The 9997-nt window shown below is 39.9% G+C and overlaps 2 long non-coding RNA genes across 3 annotated transcripts; one reads left to right on the top strand and one right to left on the bottom strand.

Moving 5' to 3' along the window:
• The first annotated feature begins 488 nt into the window (after positions 1-488).
• LOC145549367 (uncharacterized) lies at positions 489-2476 on the top strand. Of its 2 annotated transcripts, none has more exons than XR_014085310.1 (3): positions 489-1261; positions 1339-1413; positions 1783-2476. It is a non-coding gene; the product is annotated as an uncharacterized LOC145549367 (long non-coding RNA). The 2 variants fall into 2 exon arrangements; XR_014085309.1 differs by having other exon boundaries at positions 490-1261; positions 1505-2476.
• Positions 2477-3533: 1057 nt separating this feature from the next.
• Positions 3534-9394, bottom strand: LOC145549368 (uncharacterized). Its single transcript, XR_014085311.1, has 2 exons — positions 6675-9394; positions 3534-6427 (listed from the first exon to the last, which is right to left on the bottom strand). It is a non-coding gene; the product is annotated as an uncharacterized LOC145549368 (long non-coding RNA).
• Between the last annotated feature and the right edge of the window lie 603 nt (positions 9395-9997).

Genomic DNA, 9997 nt, shown 5'->3' with positions numbered 1-9997 from the left:
TCTCAGCCACAGAAATCTTTACATTCAGGTGTGATGAGAACATACTACAGTTACCATGATCCTGTGTTCTGTGTCCTGTCCACAACCGAATCATCAGAGGTCTGTGAGTAAAAGCATGCCAAAGGTAAACTTTTTTTAAAATGACTGTATTTCCTCTTAAAATGTCTTACACAACAGCGTTCCTAATTATATTTCTTCAAATCATTACATTATTCAGCCAATAAGAGTTATGCCATTTTTTTAAATATTAGGAATCCAAACAGTTTATGTTTTAAGAATATTGCAATTTTTCCAGTGATAAACTTTGTGGTAGAAACTATTAAAGTTATATATATGAGGCTTTTGTCACAAAATCTAACCATTTGATTAAACCTAAATAAGTCTGCTCATTTAGATTTGAGACTTTAAATTAAAGGTCAATTTAATATAATATAAATATATATATATATATATATATAGTATGTAATATAGGATATGATTAATGTAAAATTCAAATTTATAAAAACTTTAAAGAAGTTGTGGCTTGTGCATTTATATTGATAAGTGCACAAACCACAACTCTTTCAGCAGTTCTAAACAAGCTGCTACAGTAGATCACAAAAAAAATTCACCAGGAGGTCTGTGTGTAACACAGGCTTCCTCATGAACCAATAACATATGCCAGCTGATGCCCCCTTGGGATGAAAAATGGGAGTTTAGGAAGGGTTCAGGCATAGTGGGTGGGTAGGTGGGTGGGGGGCTTTGACTAGGAACATTTTAGTCTCAACATCAGTTAACACCACCTGAAAAACGACTGCAAGCTTCAACATCTCCTCCAGTTCACACTCGACCAAAACAGAAGATCCTACTGCATCCTAACATGACAGTCGTTATTGAAGGCACAGGGTGAAATGCATCCTTTCAGCTCACAACTGAGCACTGGTGACCACTGAGGGAAAAAAAGAACTTCCTTACACAGAAACATGTTCTCCAGCTTGAGCACTCAGAGACATGTCCTCTTGCTGCATCAGTCAAGGGATATCCTCCTGCTGTGGCTGAAGTGGAGCTATTTGATTTGTAAGTGTGAATGTTCACTTCTTTTCTCTGAGAATGCTATTGTTACTCATGATAAATCTCTTTGCATTACAGATTAAAGTGTCTTAAGTTGTAGCTCGGCCATCCACTCCAATCAAGCTGAGACTCTCACAGCTAAACATGAAGTTAACATCTGTTCATGAAACTTCACTTACAAGACATTGTGTCTCCTGCAGCAAGGTTGAAGGTAACTACCTATCATGTGTCATAGGACGTTTACCGTTTATAGGTCATTACAACACATGTTTTCTCTTGGTTTCTCAGGAGGACTTTCCCATGCATGTCTGGTATCCCCAAGGCATCCCTTTCACCAGCAGAGATGAGGTGCAGCCGACTCTGGTGAGAACTCAATATTGCTTCTGTTCAACTAACTGAGAAATAACTACAATCTTTGTCCAGCTGACTGTCGTATTTATTTTTTCATCTTTAGTGGACGTAATGTTAGCGTGTTACGACAGCAAAACGCGTTGTGACAGATGACATGATACAACAGTCAGCATTTCAGGACACCTGTGACAAGGACTGAGGCTTCCATTTATTGATTTATTTTGAATATTACAGTATAAAATCATGCACAGGAACAAGAAATCCAAAAGACAGATATTTTTGGACCACAGTTATCTTAGCATGTTTGAAAAGAAGTAGGAAGAAGTAAGAAACTTGAACTGTTTGCTCAGAAGGTTAAAGTGTCTCACTTTTTTCCTGAAGATCTGCACCCATCTGTCCAATGATGTTGCAAACACTGAGCAGGTTAAAGGAAGCTGCAGCGGCAATCAGAAAGACCCCATCAAGTGTGAACATTTATATCTTCACAGTGACTGATTTTTATTATTATTTTAACTTGCATCACCAGAATCATCTTCACAACAACCATGTAAATGTGAACTATACACAGTTTTGACAAATTTGTAATTAAGCTCATTTCATTCTGCTAAAATCTCTGTAGATTTGCAGATTTACATCATGTTTATGTACAAATGTGTTTTTTTAAATCAGGTTTCCACATGTTGGGTTAAAGTGTCAACTAGTGAAAGTTTAAATATGTAAGATATCAAATCTCAAGTGTTTTAGTTTAGCAGGATTATTTTCATCATACTAAAAGTGGGAATAAGACGGGACTCCTAGTGTGTAAACTTGTGACTTTATGCAATGAGTAATGCTTTGTCACCTGTTGATATTAATGAACATGGTGACAATAAAAAGGAAAGAAAAAACTAAATCTTTACGAGAAACCAAAAAAAAGTAAATTATGCTATTGTAATATTTTTAAAGTCACATATTACACAACTGTGAATCCTGTATTTATGTGGGGGGAGGGGTATCAGCTGGTAAAATGTTATGGCAAAGGATTGCCACACTTATGCTATTTGAGCAGCTAATATAGACATCAGGGAAAAGAAAAGAGAAAAGCATTGTCAATTAATTTTAATCATTAGCAAAATTAGAATAAGGGTGTTGAACTACTATAGTTTAGCAATAGGATAAACTACACTCAGATACTACATTTTAAACTGAATTTGTTTCTTGGGGAGGGGGTTTGGTCACATTCTTTTCAGTAGAGGCTTTGTAATCTTGACATTCCATTCTTTAAGCTTAAGAATGAAAATACAATACATTTCTAAATATAATTGACCATGTCCTCATAGGTTTTTTCTGTATCTGTGTAACTTGTACACCTCCAGTTTCACAATGTATTGCTACTACTGGGTTATGCTTTAGTGAGTTTTTTCTTTACTGAAGTATAAAGCATGAATCATTTTTGATCATTTTCATAATCAAAAATAATTCCGTTCTTTTTTTTGCACAGAAAGCTGTTTATTGTGCATGATTTGAGAAGACCTACTTCTCATATCATGTCTTCTAAAAAGCCCAGTCAGTCGTGGCAGATGGCTGCTTGTATTGAGCCTGGATCTGTCAGAGGTTTCTTCCTGTTGAAGGGAGTTTTTCCTCTCCACTGTTGCTCGGTACAAGGGTGTCTGTTACTACCCGATAGTAAGTCCCGCCCACTCCTCACAACTCTTTGGACTCACTACGGCCCAGTTCTCTGTCCAACAGGTCCGGAAAACCCCCAGAAACTCGGGTCTTACCCTAGCGATAGTTTGTGGAGAATTATCTGTTTAAACTGGGGTCGGAAAGGACTCGTCTAGCTCTGACTACCTTCGATCCAGAAGTTATGACCTTTTACAGTTGGGGGGCAATCCGCTGAGTAGCCCTCACAGCGACATAACCCCTACAACCACTCCTGTTAACGGTAGCTCCTTTCCTAAAATAACGGCACTTGTTAACGGCTAGATTAAATTTAGTGACTTAGATTTAAGTCCCAAGGTCATTATTTTAGTTTTGGCTAAAAGCAACCTATAAAACATTTCTACTTTTTCCTCCCAGAATCAAACTTCATAGCTATTTCACAACCATCAAAGAACTTTAAGGTGACTCATTAATTGAATGTCCACAACATCTTTTAGATTTTCTTAAATGCTAATTATTTTATTAGTAAGGCAATTTTGCAAGGGTCAGTACAGCTTAATTCACTAGCAGAAATAATCAAATAAGTAAAATCAATAATCTAGCCTATCTTTCCCTAATGCTGACACTGAGAACTAAAAAAGGGAAACTTTGAGAGAGACGGACAGAGTTTGGCATTTTGAACCCCAGAACTGGCCTGATGATGAAGAAGGTGTTGCAGCAGCAGGAGGTTCCCAGTACAGGAAGAGTACTGACTCAGAGCAGCAGGTCTCGGGCATCAGGGTGACTTCCTCATGCGCGTAGCGGTCCTCAGCTTCTTGTCTTGCAGCTCTGTAGCTCCCTTCTCCTCGTCTCACGATCTTTCTGGTCCCACGGAAGGAACACACCAGTTCTTCCTCTTTGCCTTTGTTCTTTGCCTTTGTCTTTATCTTCATCTTTGCCTTGGTCTTTGTCTTTGGGGGTCTAAACCCAGCTGTTGAGAGAAGTGCGATTTGAAGCCACATGTTGCGGGGCTAACGGGTTGGTCCCCATGTGCAGAACAGTCTTCGGTTCTGTGGCCCCGGCTCTTCTTCAGCTGCAGAGTTCTTTGTCCATCTCCGTCTTGGCTCGAAGCTGCCTGAAGGATCCAACCAAAGATTCCTCTGTTGCACCCACCTTATAAAGGGTTTATCCACCTTTTGGTGCGTTTGCATTGGCTGGCTTTGTTGCTGTGCCTGTCTCATTGGCTGACTGCTTGGACAGATGATCTCATCTCCATCACCCTGGAGACCTTATGACCGGATCTCTGTTCTAATGTCCCCAAGTTGCTCAACAGTTCCTCCTACCTCTGTTTCCTGCCCAACCTTTTTTTAGGCAAGTTGAAGTTTAGCAATAAGGCTTTAGTCTTCTCCGCTATCCTATCAGTTCCTCTTTCCCCTGACCTTTCACCTACCATCTACCTTCAACACAACATCAGTGACCTTTAATTACAGTTACAACATTTTACACCTTTTCAAGTTCAATGTCAAAATCACATTTATAACCTTTTAGTTTATCTGATTCAACATTCATTTATAATGTTATAATAACCATAACTTATTAGTTACTCTTATTATAATCATAAGGTGAGTTATTACAGACATTTCTGAAAAGAACCCAATAATAATCCATTATTGTAATTATCTGATACCAAATTACAGTTACTTGTTTCACCTTTAAGTACTTCCACAAGTGTAAGAGTAAGTGTAAATATTCTTATAATCAAATCAACATCAACCACTGGTTAAACCAATATTAATTATTGGCATAATTATAAGTCATTATTTTAAGTATTTTACTGTGGGTTTTATCCAATCTCTCAAAATGTTTAGATTTTATTCTTTAAAAACCTTTAATGCTTTAAAATAAGGAATGGTCTGAACTATTTTTAGCCGGATGCAAGAAAGAAACTTCCTCTTTATTAAGGAAATGAGCTCTTCCTGTTTCATGACTCTCTTTCTGCCTGACTTTGATTTTTTATGATTAAATAGAAAGAAGTAGAATTAAAGCAAAGTTTGCAGGACACAATAACAACACACACAACCAGATTCATTTTATTACAGTCTGACTCTATTGTTGGGTCTTGATGTCACCTATGTCATTAATTTTAAGGTAATTTTATTTATTATTACTATTAAACTAAAATCTCCAGCATGGGGAAGTGGGATGAGCTCGACTTTTCTCGACACCCCCTCCGCGAGGTCAGACCTTTCACATGCTGGGAACCCAACATCCTCTTGCAGGTCTGCGTCCTCATCCCCTGGAAAGAGAAGATGGCAGTCTGGGATGTGAAGATCCTCCATCGTCACCAAGGCCTCAGCAGTCTGGGATGTGAAGATGCAGATCCTCAGTCGTCACCAAGGCCTCAGCAGTCTTCAAACTCCACTGCTCTTTGACACCCCCTCCTTGGAGTTTTGATGTCTCTCAGGAAGTGACGAATGTTGAAGAGAACCCAGGTCGCTCTGATCCTTTAATAGTGACAAAAAATCCTCAGCTGAATGAAGCGTTGGTTCTTCAGGATGTGGAAGATTCCTTAGGGACAGGTTGATGGGCAAAAAGCCTCAATAAAAAAAAACAAAACTCTGGGTGTTCAGTAGAGTAAAACAAAAAGCATAAGCAGCATGACGCTTTATCCATAATCATAATCCTTTTCCATCGCTGGGGTCGTTAAAGGGTTACTGGAGTTGTCGGAGGCAACAGGACTCTGTCAGGCAGGACTCTGTGAAGTCCACAGGTTGCTTCCAGGTGTTGATTTCAACACTTTGTTGCAGGATTGATCTTGGTGGTTGTCTATGACGCCACTCCTTCCTCACGACTTCAGTCCCTTTTCCTGTTTAATCCATCCTTTTGTGACAGGAGTTCTTCTTTAGCATAATCCAATTTCTTCAGGGCCCTCCTAGTCCTAAGCCTTGAAGTTGTTCTTTGAATGGCAATCATCCTGTAATAGTAGCCAGTCTAACACAGGATGGCATGATGCTTGATTCTTGCAATGTTCTGGTTCGCTTTAGCTAAGAACTGGCTTGAACACTGACCTCGTGGACCCCTTTCTTCATAAGTAATACTTTTTTACATTGCAGTACTTGCTTCACAAAATTCATTCCATTGAATTTCAACTTGATCACCGTAACTACAGGCCGATCTTGATCTTTAATCCAAACTTTCTGTCCTGTTTTCAATGACACTGTAAACTGCAACTTCCCCTTTCCCTCTCTGGGCAAAAAGGAGAAGTGCCTTCGCCTTCCGGCTTTCTGTGACGTGAACGGAGTTCCTCTGCAGGGGAAGACCTGCTCTTTTTCAGCTGTCACTGTTACACCATGTCCATCAGCACCAAGAGGTACTCCTCACCTCTCTTTTCTGTTATCCATGGGGCCTGCTACATCCATGCAGATTGAACCCCCGGGTAATGTGCTCTTGATGAACAACCCTTCCAACCGCTGCCCTCGGCGGCCTGCGTTGTATTGTCCACATACCTCACAGCCCCGTAGCACGCGTTGGACTTGTTTCACTGGGATCCAAAGCTCATGCTCATCCAGCTCCTTACGGGTGGGTCGTACGCCTGCATGTCCAAGGGCTTCATGCACGCTCCGCACGACCTCATCCACGTACTCTTCTGGGACCTCCCGTCCTCTGGGAGTATTGTCCCACTTCTCGGCTCCGACAAAGACAATTTTTCTCTGTTGGACATAACAGTCCACTTCGTCATTTCCACGCCAATGAGCTCCCTCATGCGTGTGCTCAGATGCTCGACCTTGAGCTCCAGATGCATTTCACCACTTCCTTGTGAAATTACTTACATCTTCTGGACGTACGACCTTGCGTCGTACTCCTCGGTCTCTTTGTCTCCGAGTCGCCTATCCCCCAAAGCCTCTCATGGTACCTTAGAGCAGGGATGGGTCTAGGCTAGGTTGGCTACTGGCTTCCCTTCTTGATGCAGCTGTTCATCTTAAGCGGAAGCTTTTCCCTCGCCTGCACGCTGTACAGTTACTGCAAGGGTCGCGACTGACAAGCCTCATCAGTCGCTCCCAACTCTATTTCCTAAGAGCTGGTCTCCCAAGTGAGCTATTCAGACCCTCTCGTCTGTTTTCACTGACTTGGTCAAAGTAAGGCCCTCCTACTCATTAGGGTCGAGCCCACCCAGGGACGCCATGTCTGTTACTACCCGATAGTAAGTCCCGCCCACTCCTCACAACTCTTTGGACTCACTACGGCCCAGTTCTCTGTCCAACAGGTCCGGAAAACCCCCAGAAACTCGGGTCTTACCCTAGCGATAGTTTGTGGAGAATTATCTGTTTAAACTGGGGTCGGAAAGGACTCGTCTAGCTCTGACTACCTTCGATCCAGAAGTTATGACCTTTTACAGTTGGGGGCAATCCGCTGAGTAGCCCTCACAGCGACATAACCCCTACAACCACTCCTGTTAACGGTAGCTCCTTTCCTAAAATAACGGCACTTGTTAACGGCTAGATTAAATTTAGTGACTTAGATTTAAGTCCCAAGGTCATTATTTTAGTTTTGGCTAAAAGCAACCTATAAAACATTTCTACTTTTTCCTCCCAGAATCAAACTTCATAGCTATTTCACAACCATCAAAGAACTTTAAGGTGACTCATTAATTGAATGTCCACAACATCTTTTAGATTTTCTTAAATGCTAATTATTTTATTAGTAAGGCAATTTTGCAAGGGTCAGTACAGCTTAATTCACTAGCAGAAATAATCAAATAAGTAAAATCAATAATCTAGCCTATCTTTCCCTAATGCTGACACTGAGAACTAAAAAAGGGAAACTTTGAGAGAGACGGACAGAGTTTGGCATTTTGAACCCCAGAACTGGCCTGATGATGAAGAAGGTGTTGCAGCAGCAGGAGGTTCCCAGTACAGGAAGAGTACTGACTCAGAGCAGCAGGTCTCGGGCATCAGGGTGACTTCCTCATGCGCGTAGCGGTCCTCAGCTTCTTGTCTTGCAGCTCTGTAGCTCCCTTCTCCTCGTCTCACGATCTTTCTGGTCCCACGGAAGGAACACACCAGTTCTTCCTCTTTGCCTTTGTTCTTTGCCTTTGTCTTTATCTTCATCTTTGCCTTGGTCTTTGTCTTTGGGGGTCTAAACCCAGCTGTTGAGAGAAGTGCGATTTGAAGCCACATGTTGCGGGGCTAACGGGTTGGTCCCCATGTGCAGAACAGTCTTCGGTTCTGTGGCCCCGGCTCTTCTTCAGCTGCAGAGTTCTTTGTCCATCTCCGTCTTGGCTCGAAGCTGCCTGAAGGATCCAACCAAAGATTCCTCTGTTGCACCCACCTTATAAAGGGTTTATCCACCTTTTGGTGCGTTTGCATTGGCTGGCTTTGTTGCTGTGCCTGTCTCATTGGCTGACTGCTTGGACAGATGATCTCATCTCCATCACCCTGGAGACCTTATGACCGGATCTCTGTTCTAATGTCCCCAAGTTGCTCAACAGTTCCTCCTACCTCTGTTTCCTGCCCAACCTTTTTTAGGCAAGTTGAAGTTTAGCAATAAGGCTTTAGTCTTCTCCGCTATCCTATCAGTTCCTCTTTCCCCTGACCTTTCACCTACCATCTACCTTCAACACAACATCAGTGACCTTTAATTACAGTTACAACATTTTACACCTTTTCAAGTTCAATGTCAAAATCACATTTATAACCTTTTAGTTTATCTGATTCAACATTCATTTATAATGTTATAATAACCATAACTTATTAGTTACTCTTATTATAATCATAAGGTGAGTTATTACAGACATTTCTGAAAAGAACCCAATAATAATCCATTATTGTAATTATCTGATACCAAATTACAGTTACTTGTTTCACCTTTAAGTACTTCCACAAGTGTAAGAGTAAGTGTAAATATTCTTATAATCAAATCAACATCAACCACTGGTTAAACCAATATTAATTATTGGCATAATTATAAGTCATTATTTTAAGTATTTTACTGTGGGTTTTATCCAATCTCTCAAAATGTTTAGATTTTATTCTTTAAAAACCTTTAATGCTTTAAAATAAGGAATGGTCTGAACTATTTTTAGCCGGATGCAAGAAAGAAACTTCCTCTTTATTAAGGAAATGAGCTCTTCCTGTTTCATGACTCTCTTTCTGCCTGACTTTGATTTTTTTTGATTAAATAGAAAGAAGTAGAATTAAAGCAAAGTTTGCAGGACACAATAACAACACACGCAACCAGATTCATTTTATTACAGTCTGACTCTATTGTTGGGTCTTGATGTCACCTATGTCATTAATTTTAAGGTAATTTTATTTATTATTACTATTAAACTAAAATCTCCAGCATGGGGAAGTGGGATGAGCTCGACTTTTCTCGACAAGGGATTGCAAAAAAGTCAATGATACACAGCAAATGTGTTTCACTTTTATGTCCCATTGAGGAGGAATAAATGGTAAATATCATTAAGGCAATGCAATCTTCTGGGTTTCTTTAGAAACTGTTTACTTTGAATAATTCAGAATATTGTACTGCTTGATAGTCTGAATCAAATGAAATGTTTGTATGACTTGACTGAAATGAAAAAGTTCTATGACATTTTACAAATTGTGTGACATTGTGTATTGACAGTATGTAAAGAAAATAAATAGAACTGAGTACATTCTTAGTTTGCCTTTTATTATTACACTTAGTGCAGTTTTCCAGGTTTATATTCAATTTATTTATTTTGCATTTAAAGTGAGTGTGGTTATGGTCATTTTTTGACCTCAAGTCCCAAATTTTCCAATCCATTTACAAATTAAAAATCTTTTGGTTTACAAAACTCATTTGGCTATTTTACAAAAATTAAATCCATGTAAGGTTTTCCATCACAAACATTAAATAAATGTACATCATATATTAATGATGTACATTAATAAATGTACATCATTGCATCGTTGCATGCAACAAAAAATCTTTGTTGCATGCAAATCTGCAA

This window comes from Poecilia reticulata, chromosome 20 (assembly GCF_904066995.2).
Source record: "Poecilia reticulata chromosome 20, P_reticulata-male-v2, whole genome shotgun sequence".
NCBI lineage: Eukaryota > Metazoa > Chordata > Actinopteri > Cyprinodontiformes > Poeciliidae > Poecilia > Poecilia reticulata.
This window is presented reverse-complemented; position numbering and strand designations above follow the sequence as displayed.